The following is a 10000-nucleotide window of genomic DNA, read 5'->3' on the forward strand; positions in this document are numbered from 1 at the left end:
GGGGAAGAGAGAAGGATAAAGGGGTAAAAAAGGGGGGGGGGGTTTGAAGGGGGGGGGGGGGGGAGGGAGGGGAGGGGGGGGAAAGTGGAAAACATCACCCCTTTCCTTCAGTTTAATCTCTCTCATTTCTTCGTTTTTTGCACCATCCTCCCTCTCCCCCCTTTTCCCCTCTGTCCGTTTCCCCCCTCCCCCTTTTTTTCTTCCTTTTCTTCCCTCTCCCTCCTCCTTCCTTTTTTCTTTGTCCTTTTTTTCCCCCTTTTTCCCCCCTCCTTCCCTCCCCCTTTTCCCTTTTTCCCCTGCTTGCTACCCCCCCCCCCCCCCCCCCCTCCTCCTTTTTCCCCCCCCCTTTTCTCCTCCTCCCTCTTCCTTTTCCCTTCCCCCCCCTCCCATGCATCTCTCCTTCCCCTCTTTTTCCTCTTTTTCCCCCTTTTCCCCTTTCCCCCCCCCCCCTTCCCCTTTCCCCTCTGCCCCCCTTTTCCCCCTCCCCTTTCTTTTCCCCCCCTTTTTAAATTTCCCTTGTTTCTCCTCCCCCCCCTCCCTCCCCCCTTTTCCTTTTCCTCTGTCCTTTGCTTCTCCCTCCCCCCCCTTTCTCTCCCTGCCACCTGCCCGCTGCTCCCCCCCTCCTTTCCCCCCCCTTTATCCTCCCTTTTAGTCTCTTTTTCCCCCCCTCTCCCCCCCTTCCCTCTCCCTGCCCCCCCACCCTGCTTCTCCCTCCCCCCCCCTTCCTCTTCCTCAAACCTCCCTCTCATTGCTTCTCCTTCCCCTCTCTCTTTTTCCCTCCCCCCCCTCCCCCTTTTAAATCCCTCCCCTTTCCCCCTTTTTCCCCTTTTCCCTTCCTCCCTCCTCCTCCTCCTCCCCCCCTCCACCAAAACTTCCCTCCCCCTCCCCCTCCCTCCCCTCTCCCCCTCTTCTCCCCCCCCCCCCACACTATTTTTGGCACGTTTGTTTATCCCTTTTTCCCTTTTTGATAACCTTTTTTGAGGGATCCCGACCCCGGGGACCACGGGGGAAACGGGGGAAAACAAAGGAGGAGGGGAAGAGGATGGAGGAGGGAGGAGGGGAAGAGGAGAGGAGGGGAGGAGAGGTAGGAGGGGGGAAAAAGGGGGGGGAAAACGAAGGGGAGGGGAAGGGGGAGGGGGAGGGGTAGGAGGGGAAAAAAAGGGAGGGGAAAAAAGAGAGGGGGGGAAGGGGGGAGGAGGGGAAAGAGGGAAGGGAGGAAAAGGGTAAGGAGGTAAGAAAGGGAAGGGGAGAGGAGGGGAAGAGGAAAGGGAAGGAGGAGAAGGGGAGAGGGGGGGAAGGGAGGAAGGGGGAGAAGAGGGGAAGAGGGAAGGGGAGAGGAGAGGGGACGGGGGAAAGAGGGAAAGGGAGGGGAGAGGAAGGAAAGAAGGAGGGGGGGGAGGATGATTGAGAGGGGATAGAAAAAAAGGGAAAGGGAAGAAGGAAAGAAGGAAAGAAGAGGAGTGAGGGAAGAAATGGAAAGAAGAGTAAGTAGAAGAGACGTAAGAGAAAGACAGGGAGAGAGAAGACGATAATAAAGGGGTCGAAATAAAAAGAGAAGAGAATGGGGAAAAAAAAGAAAAGGAAAAGGGGGAATGCGAGCGGAAGAGAAGGAAAAGGGAAAGAAAGAGGAAGAGGGGGAGAAGGGTGAAATTTGGAAAAGAAATTTAAGGGGAAAAGGGGAAAAGGGAAGAGGGAAAAGCAGGGGAAAAGGGGTGAAAAGAAAAGGAGGAGAAAAAACAAGGAGAAAGAGGAAGAGGAGAGGGGAGAGGGTTCAAGGGGGTGATAGAGGAAAAAGGGGGAAAAAAAAAAAGAAGGGAAGATACGAGGGGGAAAAGGGAAAGGGAAAAAAAGGATGAAGGAAAGGAAAAAAGGGGAAAATGCAAGGGAAGAGGGGAGAGGAATAAAGGGGGGAAGAAAAGGAAAGAAAGGGGGAAAAGGGGGAAGGAAAAGAAAGGGGGAAAGGGGGGAAAGGGGGGAGAAGGGGAAAATAGAAGGGTGAAAGGGGGAAAAGGGGAAGAGGAATAAAGGGGTAGAGGGGGAGAGGGAATAAAAAGGAAGAAGAGGGGAGGGAAAGAATTGGGGAAAAGAGGAAGGAAAAATGGGGGAAAAAGGGGAAAGGAAAGAGAAGGGGAAGGGGAGATGGGGGGTTAAAGGGGGCAGGGAGGGCCAAAGAGGACGGGGTTTTTTTTTTCTTTTTCGGGCTTGTTTCTCAGTCATAGTTGGATCGACGCTCGACTCAGGAAACTCTCCTCGCCTCTCGCTCTCCCCCTTTATCTTTTCCTCTCTCTTCCCCCTCTCTCTCCCTCTCTCTCTCTCGTTTCTCTCCCCTCTCTCTCATCTCTCTTTTCCCCTCCCCCTCTCCGCTCTCTTCCTCCATCCCTCCTCTCTCTTCTTCTTTCCCTTTTCCTCTTTTCCCCCTTTCTCCTCCCTCTTTATTTTCCTTTTGCCCCCCTTTTTCCTTTTTTCTCCCCCTTTTTTCTCCCTCTCCTTTTTCTTTTCTTTTGCCTCCCCCTTTTTTTTTTTTCCCCCCCTTTCTTTCTCTCCCTTTTCTTCCTCTTTTCCTCCCCCGCTTTTTCTCTCCCCTCCCCCAACCTCTCTCTTCTGCCTCCTTTTCCTTTCCTCTCTCCTCTTTTCCCTCCCCCTCCTCCCCCTCGTCGTCTTTTTTCCCGTCTTCCCTTCCGCTTCCTTCCTCCTCCCTTCTTCCCTTTCCCACTTTTCCCTTTCCGCTCCCTCCCCTCCCTCCCCCTTTTCCCCTCGTCCTTTCCCCCTTCTCCCTCCCTCCTTCTCTTTTTTCTCTCATCCTCCCCTTTTCTCCCCTCCCTTTTCCTCTTCTTCTCTCTCCCTTCTCTTTTCCCTCCCCCTCCTTCTCCTCCCCTCCCACCCCTCTCTCTCCTCTCCCTCCTCCTCCTCTCTCTCCCTCCTTCTCTTTTGCCCCCCTCTTCCTCTCTCCTCCCTCTTTTTTTCCCTCTCCTCTCTCCTTTCTCATCTCCTGCTCTCCTTTTCCCTTCTTCCCTCTCTCCCCCCCCTCCTTCTCTCTCCTTCGCTCCTCCTCCTCTCCTCTCTCTCCCATCTCTCACTCTTTTTCTGTCTCTCCCCTTCTCTCTCTCTCTTTTCCCCTTTCCTCTCATCCTCTCCTCTCCTCCCCCTTTCCCCCTCTCTCGCTTTTCTCTCTCTCCCCTCCCTCCTCTCGCTCTCTCTCTCCTCTCTCCCCTCTCTCTCCCCCCCTCTCCCTCCCCTCTCTCTCCTCCCTCCTCTCTCTCTCTCCCTCCCCTTCGCTCCCTCCTCTCCCCTCTCTTCGCTCCCTCTCCTCCCCTCCCCTCTCCTCTCTCCTCTTCTCTCCACCCCCCCTCTCTCTCCTCCTCTCTCCTCTCCCCTCTCTCTTTTCCTCTCCTCCTTCTCTCTCTCTTCCCCCCTCTCTCTCTTCCCCCCTCTCTCTCCTCTCCTCCCCCTTTCTCTCTCTCTCCCCCGCTCTTCTCTCTCTCGCTCTCTCTCTCTCTTCTCTCTCTCTTCTCTTTTCCTCTCTCCCCTCTCTCTCCCCTCTCCCCTCTCTCTCTTTCCTCTCAAAAACTCTCTCTCTCTCTCTTCGCTCCTCTCTCCTCTCTGTCTCTCTCCCTCCCCTCCATCGCCTCTCTCTCTCTCCCTCTCCTCTCTCCTCTCCCCTCTCTCTATCTCTTCTCTCTCGCTCTCTTTTCTCTCTCTCCTCGCTTTTCCTCTCCCTCTCTCTCTTCCTCTCCCCCTTCTCTCTCCTCCCTCCCCTCTCTTTTCTTCTCTCTCTCTCTCTCTCTCTCTCCCCTCTCTCTTTCCCTCTCCGTTCTTCTCTCTCCTCCCTCTTTTCCCCCCTTTTTCTCTCTCCCTCTCCTCCCCCTCTCTCTCTCTCTCTCTCTCTCTCTCTCTCTCTCTCTCTTTTCTCTGTGCTTTTGCCTTCTTTGTCTTCGTCTTGTTCTTCTTCTTTTTCTATTTTTTTCTTCTTTTTTTTCTTTTTTTTTTCTTCTTCTTTTTCTCTTTTTTCTTCTTCTCCTCCTCCTCCTCCTCCTCCTCCTTCTTTTTCTTCTTCTTCTTCTTCTTCTTCTTCAACATCATCATCATCATCTTCTCCTTCTTCTTCTCCTCCTTCATCATCATCATCAATCTCCTTCTTTTTCTCCTTCGCCCCTTTTTTTTTTCTTCTCTTCTGCCCTTTCTTTCTTTATCTCCCAATTCTCCTTTCATCCTCTGTTCCATCTTCCTATTTTCTTTCAGCTTCTCCTTTGTTGTCTCATTTCATCTTCTTTTATCCAATCTTCTTTTATTTCCTTCTTCTGTCCTTCTTTTCTGTTATCTTCCTTTGTCTTTTTTTTTCTCTCTTATCTCCTATTTTATTTTCTTGCTCTATCCTTTCGTTTACTTCTTCCATCATTTTCTCTTTATCATCTGTCCTTGTTTATCTTATTTTGTCTTATTATTTCTCATCTTCGTTTTCTAGATTTTTTTTCTTCTTTTGTCATATCTTCTTTATTGTATTTTTTTTCATTTCTACCTTCTTTATTCTCTCTTTTTTTTCTTCTTCTTCTTCTTCTTCCATCATTTTTGCAATTTATATTCTACTGGCTTATTTTCGTTTTTCTTCTTCTTCTTCTTTTTCTTCTTCTTTTGTCCTATCATCTTTCATCTTCGTCTGTCCTATTTTCTTTTTCTCTTCTGTCCTATGTTCTTTTTCTTCTTCTTCTTCTTCTTCTACTTCTTCTTCTTCTTCTTCCTTTGTCCTATCTTATTTAATCTCCTCATGACCTATCTTCCTCTAGCCTCTTTTAAATTCATTTATTTCGAAAATAAAAAAATAAAAAATAAAATACTCAGTGAATTACGAAATATTTTTCTTCAATCTTCATAAATTTTCCATTCCTGTCATGAATTAAAACGACCTATTAAATAAATAAATAAATAAAAAAATTTAAAAAAAAAAAATTAATAAAAAATTTTAAAAATAAAATATTTATAAAATATATATTTTTTTTTTTTTTTTTTTTTTTTTTTTTTTTTTTCTTTTTTTTTTTTTTTTTTTTTTTTTTTAACAGATGCTGAGCCACTGGGCATGTGCGTCGCAGAGACACAGATGCACTGAAACTCTATATACTGTACAGGGTAGATATTCTGTCACGGGGCCATTGGCCCAACTGGGACAAATTATGCAGCTTCACGGACAACCAACAGATGGCGCAGGAAAGAAAATAGCTCCATTTGTCAAATTGCGAAAAAAAAAAAAAAAAGATGTTTCTGCGAATATCAAGACACTGTATAGTACCTCAACTCTTTTTCTCTCTCTCTTTCTCTGTCTGTCTTTTTGTCTCCCTCTCTCTCTCTCGCTCGCTGTCTCTCTGTCTCTTTCTCTCTCTCTGTCTCTGTCTCACTCTCTCTCTCTCTCTCTCTCTCTCTCTCTCTCTCTCTCTCTCTCTCTCTCTCTCCTCTCTCTCTCTCTTCTCTCTCTCTCTCTCTCTCACTCTTCTCTCTCTCCTCTCGGCTCTCTCTCTCTCTCTCTCTCTCTCTTCTCTCTCTCTTCCACTCTCTCTCTCTCTCTCTTTCTCCTCTCTCTCTCTCTCTCTCCTTCTTTCTCTCTTCTCTCGCTTCCTTTTTTCACTCTTCTTCTGAATTATCAGAGAAAATGGTTAATTCAAGGTTTTCATTACACATTCACCGCCAGAAATGACTGTGTAATCATGATGTTGAATGATTCATAATACCTTGGGAAATAATCTTCTCTCATTTATCCTTGCCATCCCCCCTCCTTTTCTTTCTTATTCTCTCTTCTCTCTCTCTCTCTCCCACTCTTATCTCTCTCTCTCTCTTAATCTCTCTCTCTCTCTCTCTCTCTCCCCCCCTCCTTCTCTCTCTTTCCCCTTCTCTCTTCTCCCCTCCCCCCCTCTCCCCTCTCTCTCCCTCTCTCCCTCTCCTCTCCCCCCTTTCTCTCTTTTTGCTCCTTTTTTCTCTCTCTTTTTATACCCCCCCCCCCCTGTCATTCCTATTCGCTTTCTCTCCCACTCCCTTTATCTCTCCCTCTTTTTATTTTTAAATACTTTATTGAAAAAACCCTTCATTTTTGGTTTTTATAATCATTACCATGTTTACAGCGTTTTTTTTTCCCAGACTAAAAAATTCCTTTTGGGTTCTCCTACCCCTATCTTTAGTTTTTAACCCCAAATTTTTCCTCGGGTTTCCTCTAAATCACGGGGGGGCCCGCCCTTTTGGGCATGCCCCTCGGGGGCGCGCAACTCGTTTTCCCTTTTGGCGGGTCTAAATTGGCGGGCGGGGCGGTACTTTTTTGATACTGTTGATGTTTTTTTCTTCCTTTTTTCTTTATATTCTCCCCCAAAGATTTTGAGGCAAAAAATTTGATGTTTGCCCCCTCCCCCAGGCGGGAGGGTACCCCGGGGAAGAGCAAATTTATTTTCCTTTTTTGGGACCCTTCCCCTTAAATTTTTTTCACAGCCAGTTGTTCTTCTCGGGGATCAAGTTTCTGCGAACCCCTTCTCGCTAAGCTTTCTATTTTTCCCTTTTTGAATGTCATTTTTTTTTTTTGTCGAATATGATCCCCTGTGTTTCGGGTTTCCTCTTGGTGGCCTTATTTTTTTTTTTCTTTAAAAATTTTACAGGGATATCCTGTTCGCCCCTCTCGCCAACCAAAAGCTGGTTGTATTGGGGGCCCAAAGGAACCTGTATTTTTCCCCCCCAACCCCGAGGTTATTTATTTTTTTTCTATGGCGGCCCCTTTCCCCTGGGCTAAAAGGGAAATTTTCCCCATCATCCCCCTCCGCAAATGTTTTGGGGCTTCAGGATGGGGTTGGGTCCTTTAAAGGGAAAGCCCAATCCATAGCAAGGCCCAGAAATTTTTCCTTGGGGACCCGGGCTTTGATTTCGTATAAGCCCCGTTTTTTTTTCCTTGAGCTACTCTCTTTTTTCCTGTCAGTAGATCTTTTTTTAAAAGGACGAGGGGTTCCCTTCCCCCCCAAAATGCTTTTAAAACTTTAACAAACCTGGGTTGCCGTCCCTATCAAAGGATCCCCCTATGTCCAAAACAAGAACACAAGGGGCCGTCCGCGGCCCAGTGCGGCTGCCCCAGTCTGAAATCACATGAAACAGCAGGTCGGCAGCAAGCGGTTTTTTTTTCCGAAACCCCTATTGAGGGGTAATTGAAGAGGGGTTTTTTTGGGTGTGGTTTGTTGGTGGGGAAAAATATCTTTTTTTTTAAAGTATCTTGTTGATGACTGACAAAAAGGGAAACTGGCGGGTTTAATCTTTTTTGCCCTAAAATTTGCCCCCCCTTTTTTAAAATGGGGACAACATTTTTTTGTTTCCAAAGTGTAGGCCTTTTGCAGGGGGGGTTAAGCATGTGTTAAAAATCAAAGTGAGAGGAGATGACAGCCACTTTGGCGCACCTATGAAGCAGTCGAGGGTTTAACACCGTCAGGCCCTGTAGCTTTTCTTGGGGTCTACATTCCGCAGGAGCTTCTCCACTTCTTTTCCTCGCTCGAAATTTTCCTGTTTAAATTTCTCATTCCCAAAGATGGGAAGTTGGGTTTTTTTTTGGCCAAAGGATGAGGAACTGTCGTTCAAACTTCAGAAAGGCCCTTCCCATTTGAAATCTGTCTTTTCTTCGGGCCCTTTGTTGGGTATTGTCCCATCTTTTGTTATTAAGGACAGTTTTATCTTTTGTGTTGCCTTGCTTGTTTTTAACAATGTTCCATCATAATTTCGTTCCAACTTTACCCTCTTTTATTTATTCATTTTTTGTGGTTTTCCCCCATTGCTGAATCGCCCATTACTATGTTCCATTTGTTGTGCGGCTTGTGTCTGGAATTGCTTGTTTTCTGTTAGTAGGATTTCTTTTATACTGGATCCATGTTTGTTGTTTGTTGTCCGGGCTCTTTTGGGACTCTCTCTCTCCCCTCTCTCTCTCTCTCCTTTTTCTCTCTCTCCTCTCTCTCTCTTCTCCCCCTTTTCCTCTCTCTCTCTTTTCTCTCTCACTCCCCCTCCCCTCTCTTAATCGCCCCTAAACCCCACTCCCCCCCCCTTTTTTTTTTTCCCCTCCCCCTCTCCCCCTCCCTAAAGTTTCCCCTTTTAAAAACCAAATTTCCCTTCCCCTGAGCCATGGATTAATGAGTTTTTATAGTATCCAACATCCTCATCATTATATACAAAAAAGTAGTCATATAATTCTGGGTTTTGGTTTGGGGGGGGGGGGGCAAACTCTTCGTTTTTATTAATGACACCGGGGCCGCTTAAAATTTTACGAATCATGGGAAACCCCAAATTTTAACCCCTTTTTTTTATTATTGTTAAACCATAATCATTATTAATTTTTTAAACCTTATTTTCATTTAAAATTTCTTTTTTATTAAAAACTGTTTTGATGTTATTATTATTATTTTTATTATTTAAAAAAATTAAAAATTTTTTTATTATTATTTTTATTTTTATCATTATTATTATTTTATTTTATTATTATTATTTTTTATTATAATTGGGCATTATTATTTTCATTATTGTTATCCAATTTTTTATTATTATTTTATTGTTTTTTAAAAATTGCTATTATTTTTTTTGTTATTATTTTTTTGTTAGATTATCTTATTCTTATTAAACTTTATTATTATTAATATTATCATTATCATTATTGTCATTAACATTGTTATCATAATTGTTATTGATATTGTTATTATTATCCTAATTATAATTGGCATTATTGTTATCATTATTCGAGGTAAATACCTACAAATGAAGTAAATTTTGAAACCCGGGGTTTTCTGCAAAAATTTTATTTACCCCCGACTATCCAGGGGGATGTTAAACAGGAAATTAGGACGGGGAAAGGAAGAGGAAGAAACAGAGAGGAAAGGGAGGGGAAACAGAGGGGAAAGAGAGGAGAGTGAGAAAGGGGGAAAGGGAAAAGGCCCTTTAAAAAGAAAAGGAGATTGGGGAAAAGGGGAAAAGGGGAAAGGGAGGAGAGTGAGAAAGGGAGAGGAAGAAGTTTAAAGAGAAAAGGGAGATAGGGAAAGGGGAAACAGAGGGGGAAAAAGAGGAAAGTGAGAAAGGGGAAAAAAAGAGGTTTAAAAAAGAAAAGGGAGATTGGGGGAAAGGGGAAAAAGGGGAAAAGGGGGAAGGGGGAAAGGGTTTAAAAAGAAAAAGGGGGATGGGGGAAGGGGGGAAAAGAGGGGAAAGTGGAAAGAATTGGGAAAGGGGGGGGGAGAGGTTTAAAAAGAAAAGGGGGAAAGGGGAAAAGGGGGAAAAAGAGGGGGAAGGGAGGAGGTAGAAAGGGGGGAAAGGGAAAAAGTTTTAAAGAGAAAAAGGGGAAAAGGGAAAGGGGAAACCAAGGGGGGAAAGGGGGGAGGGCCCTTAAAAAAGAAGGGGTTTGGGGAAGGGGGAGGGAGGGGGAAGGGGGGGAGCTCAACAAAAAGGGAAAAATTTAATTTTTGGGGGGGAAGGGGGTAAAATTGGGGGGAAAGGGGAAGAGGAAGACGGGGGGAAATGGGAAGGGGAGTGAAATTTTAGGAAAATTTGGGAAATGGAAAAGGTTGGGGGAGAGCCCGGGGAAAGGGGAAAAGTAGAGGGGGATGGGGAAAGGGGGAAAGGGAGAAAGGGGGGCGAAAAGGAGAAAAGGGAAAAGAGGGAAAAAGAGAGAGAAAATATTTAGGGTTTAAAAATTTTTTTTTTCTCTTTTTCTGTTTTTTTTTCAAATTTTTTTTTTTCTTTTCTTTTCCCCTTTTCTTTTTTTTTCTTTTTTTTTTTTTGGGGATGTTCCTTTTTTTTTCTATTTCTTTTTTTCTTCTTTTTTTCTTCTTCTTCATCCCTCATACATCATCATCCTCATCATCATCATCATCATCTTCTTTTTCTTTTTTCTTCTTCTACTTCTCCCCCTTCTTCTTCTTCTTTTCTTTTTCTTCTTTTTCTTTTTTCTTCTTCTCCTCCTTCCTCCTCCTCGTCCCCCCTCCTTCCTCCTTTTTCTTCTTTCCCTTTTTCTTCTTTT

The sequence above is a fragment of the Penaeus monodon genome, chromosome 1 (genome assembly GCF_015228065.2).
Source record: "Penaeus monodon isolate SGIC_2016 chromosome 1, NSTDA_Pmon_1, whole genome shotgun sequence".
NCBI lineage: Eukaryota > Metazoa > Arthropoda > Malacostraca > Decapoda > Penaeidae > Penaeus > Penaeus monodon.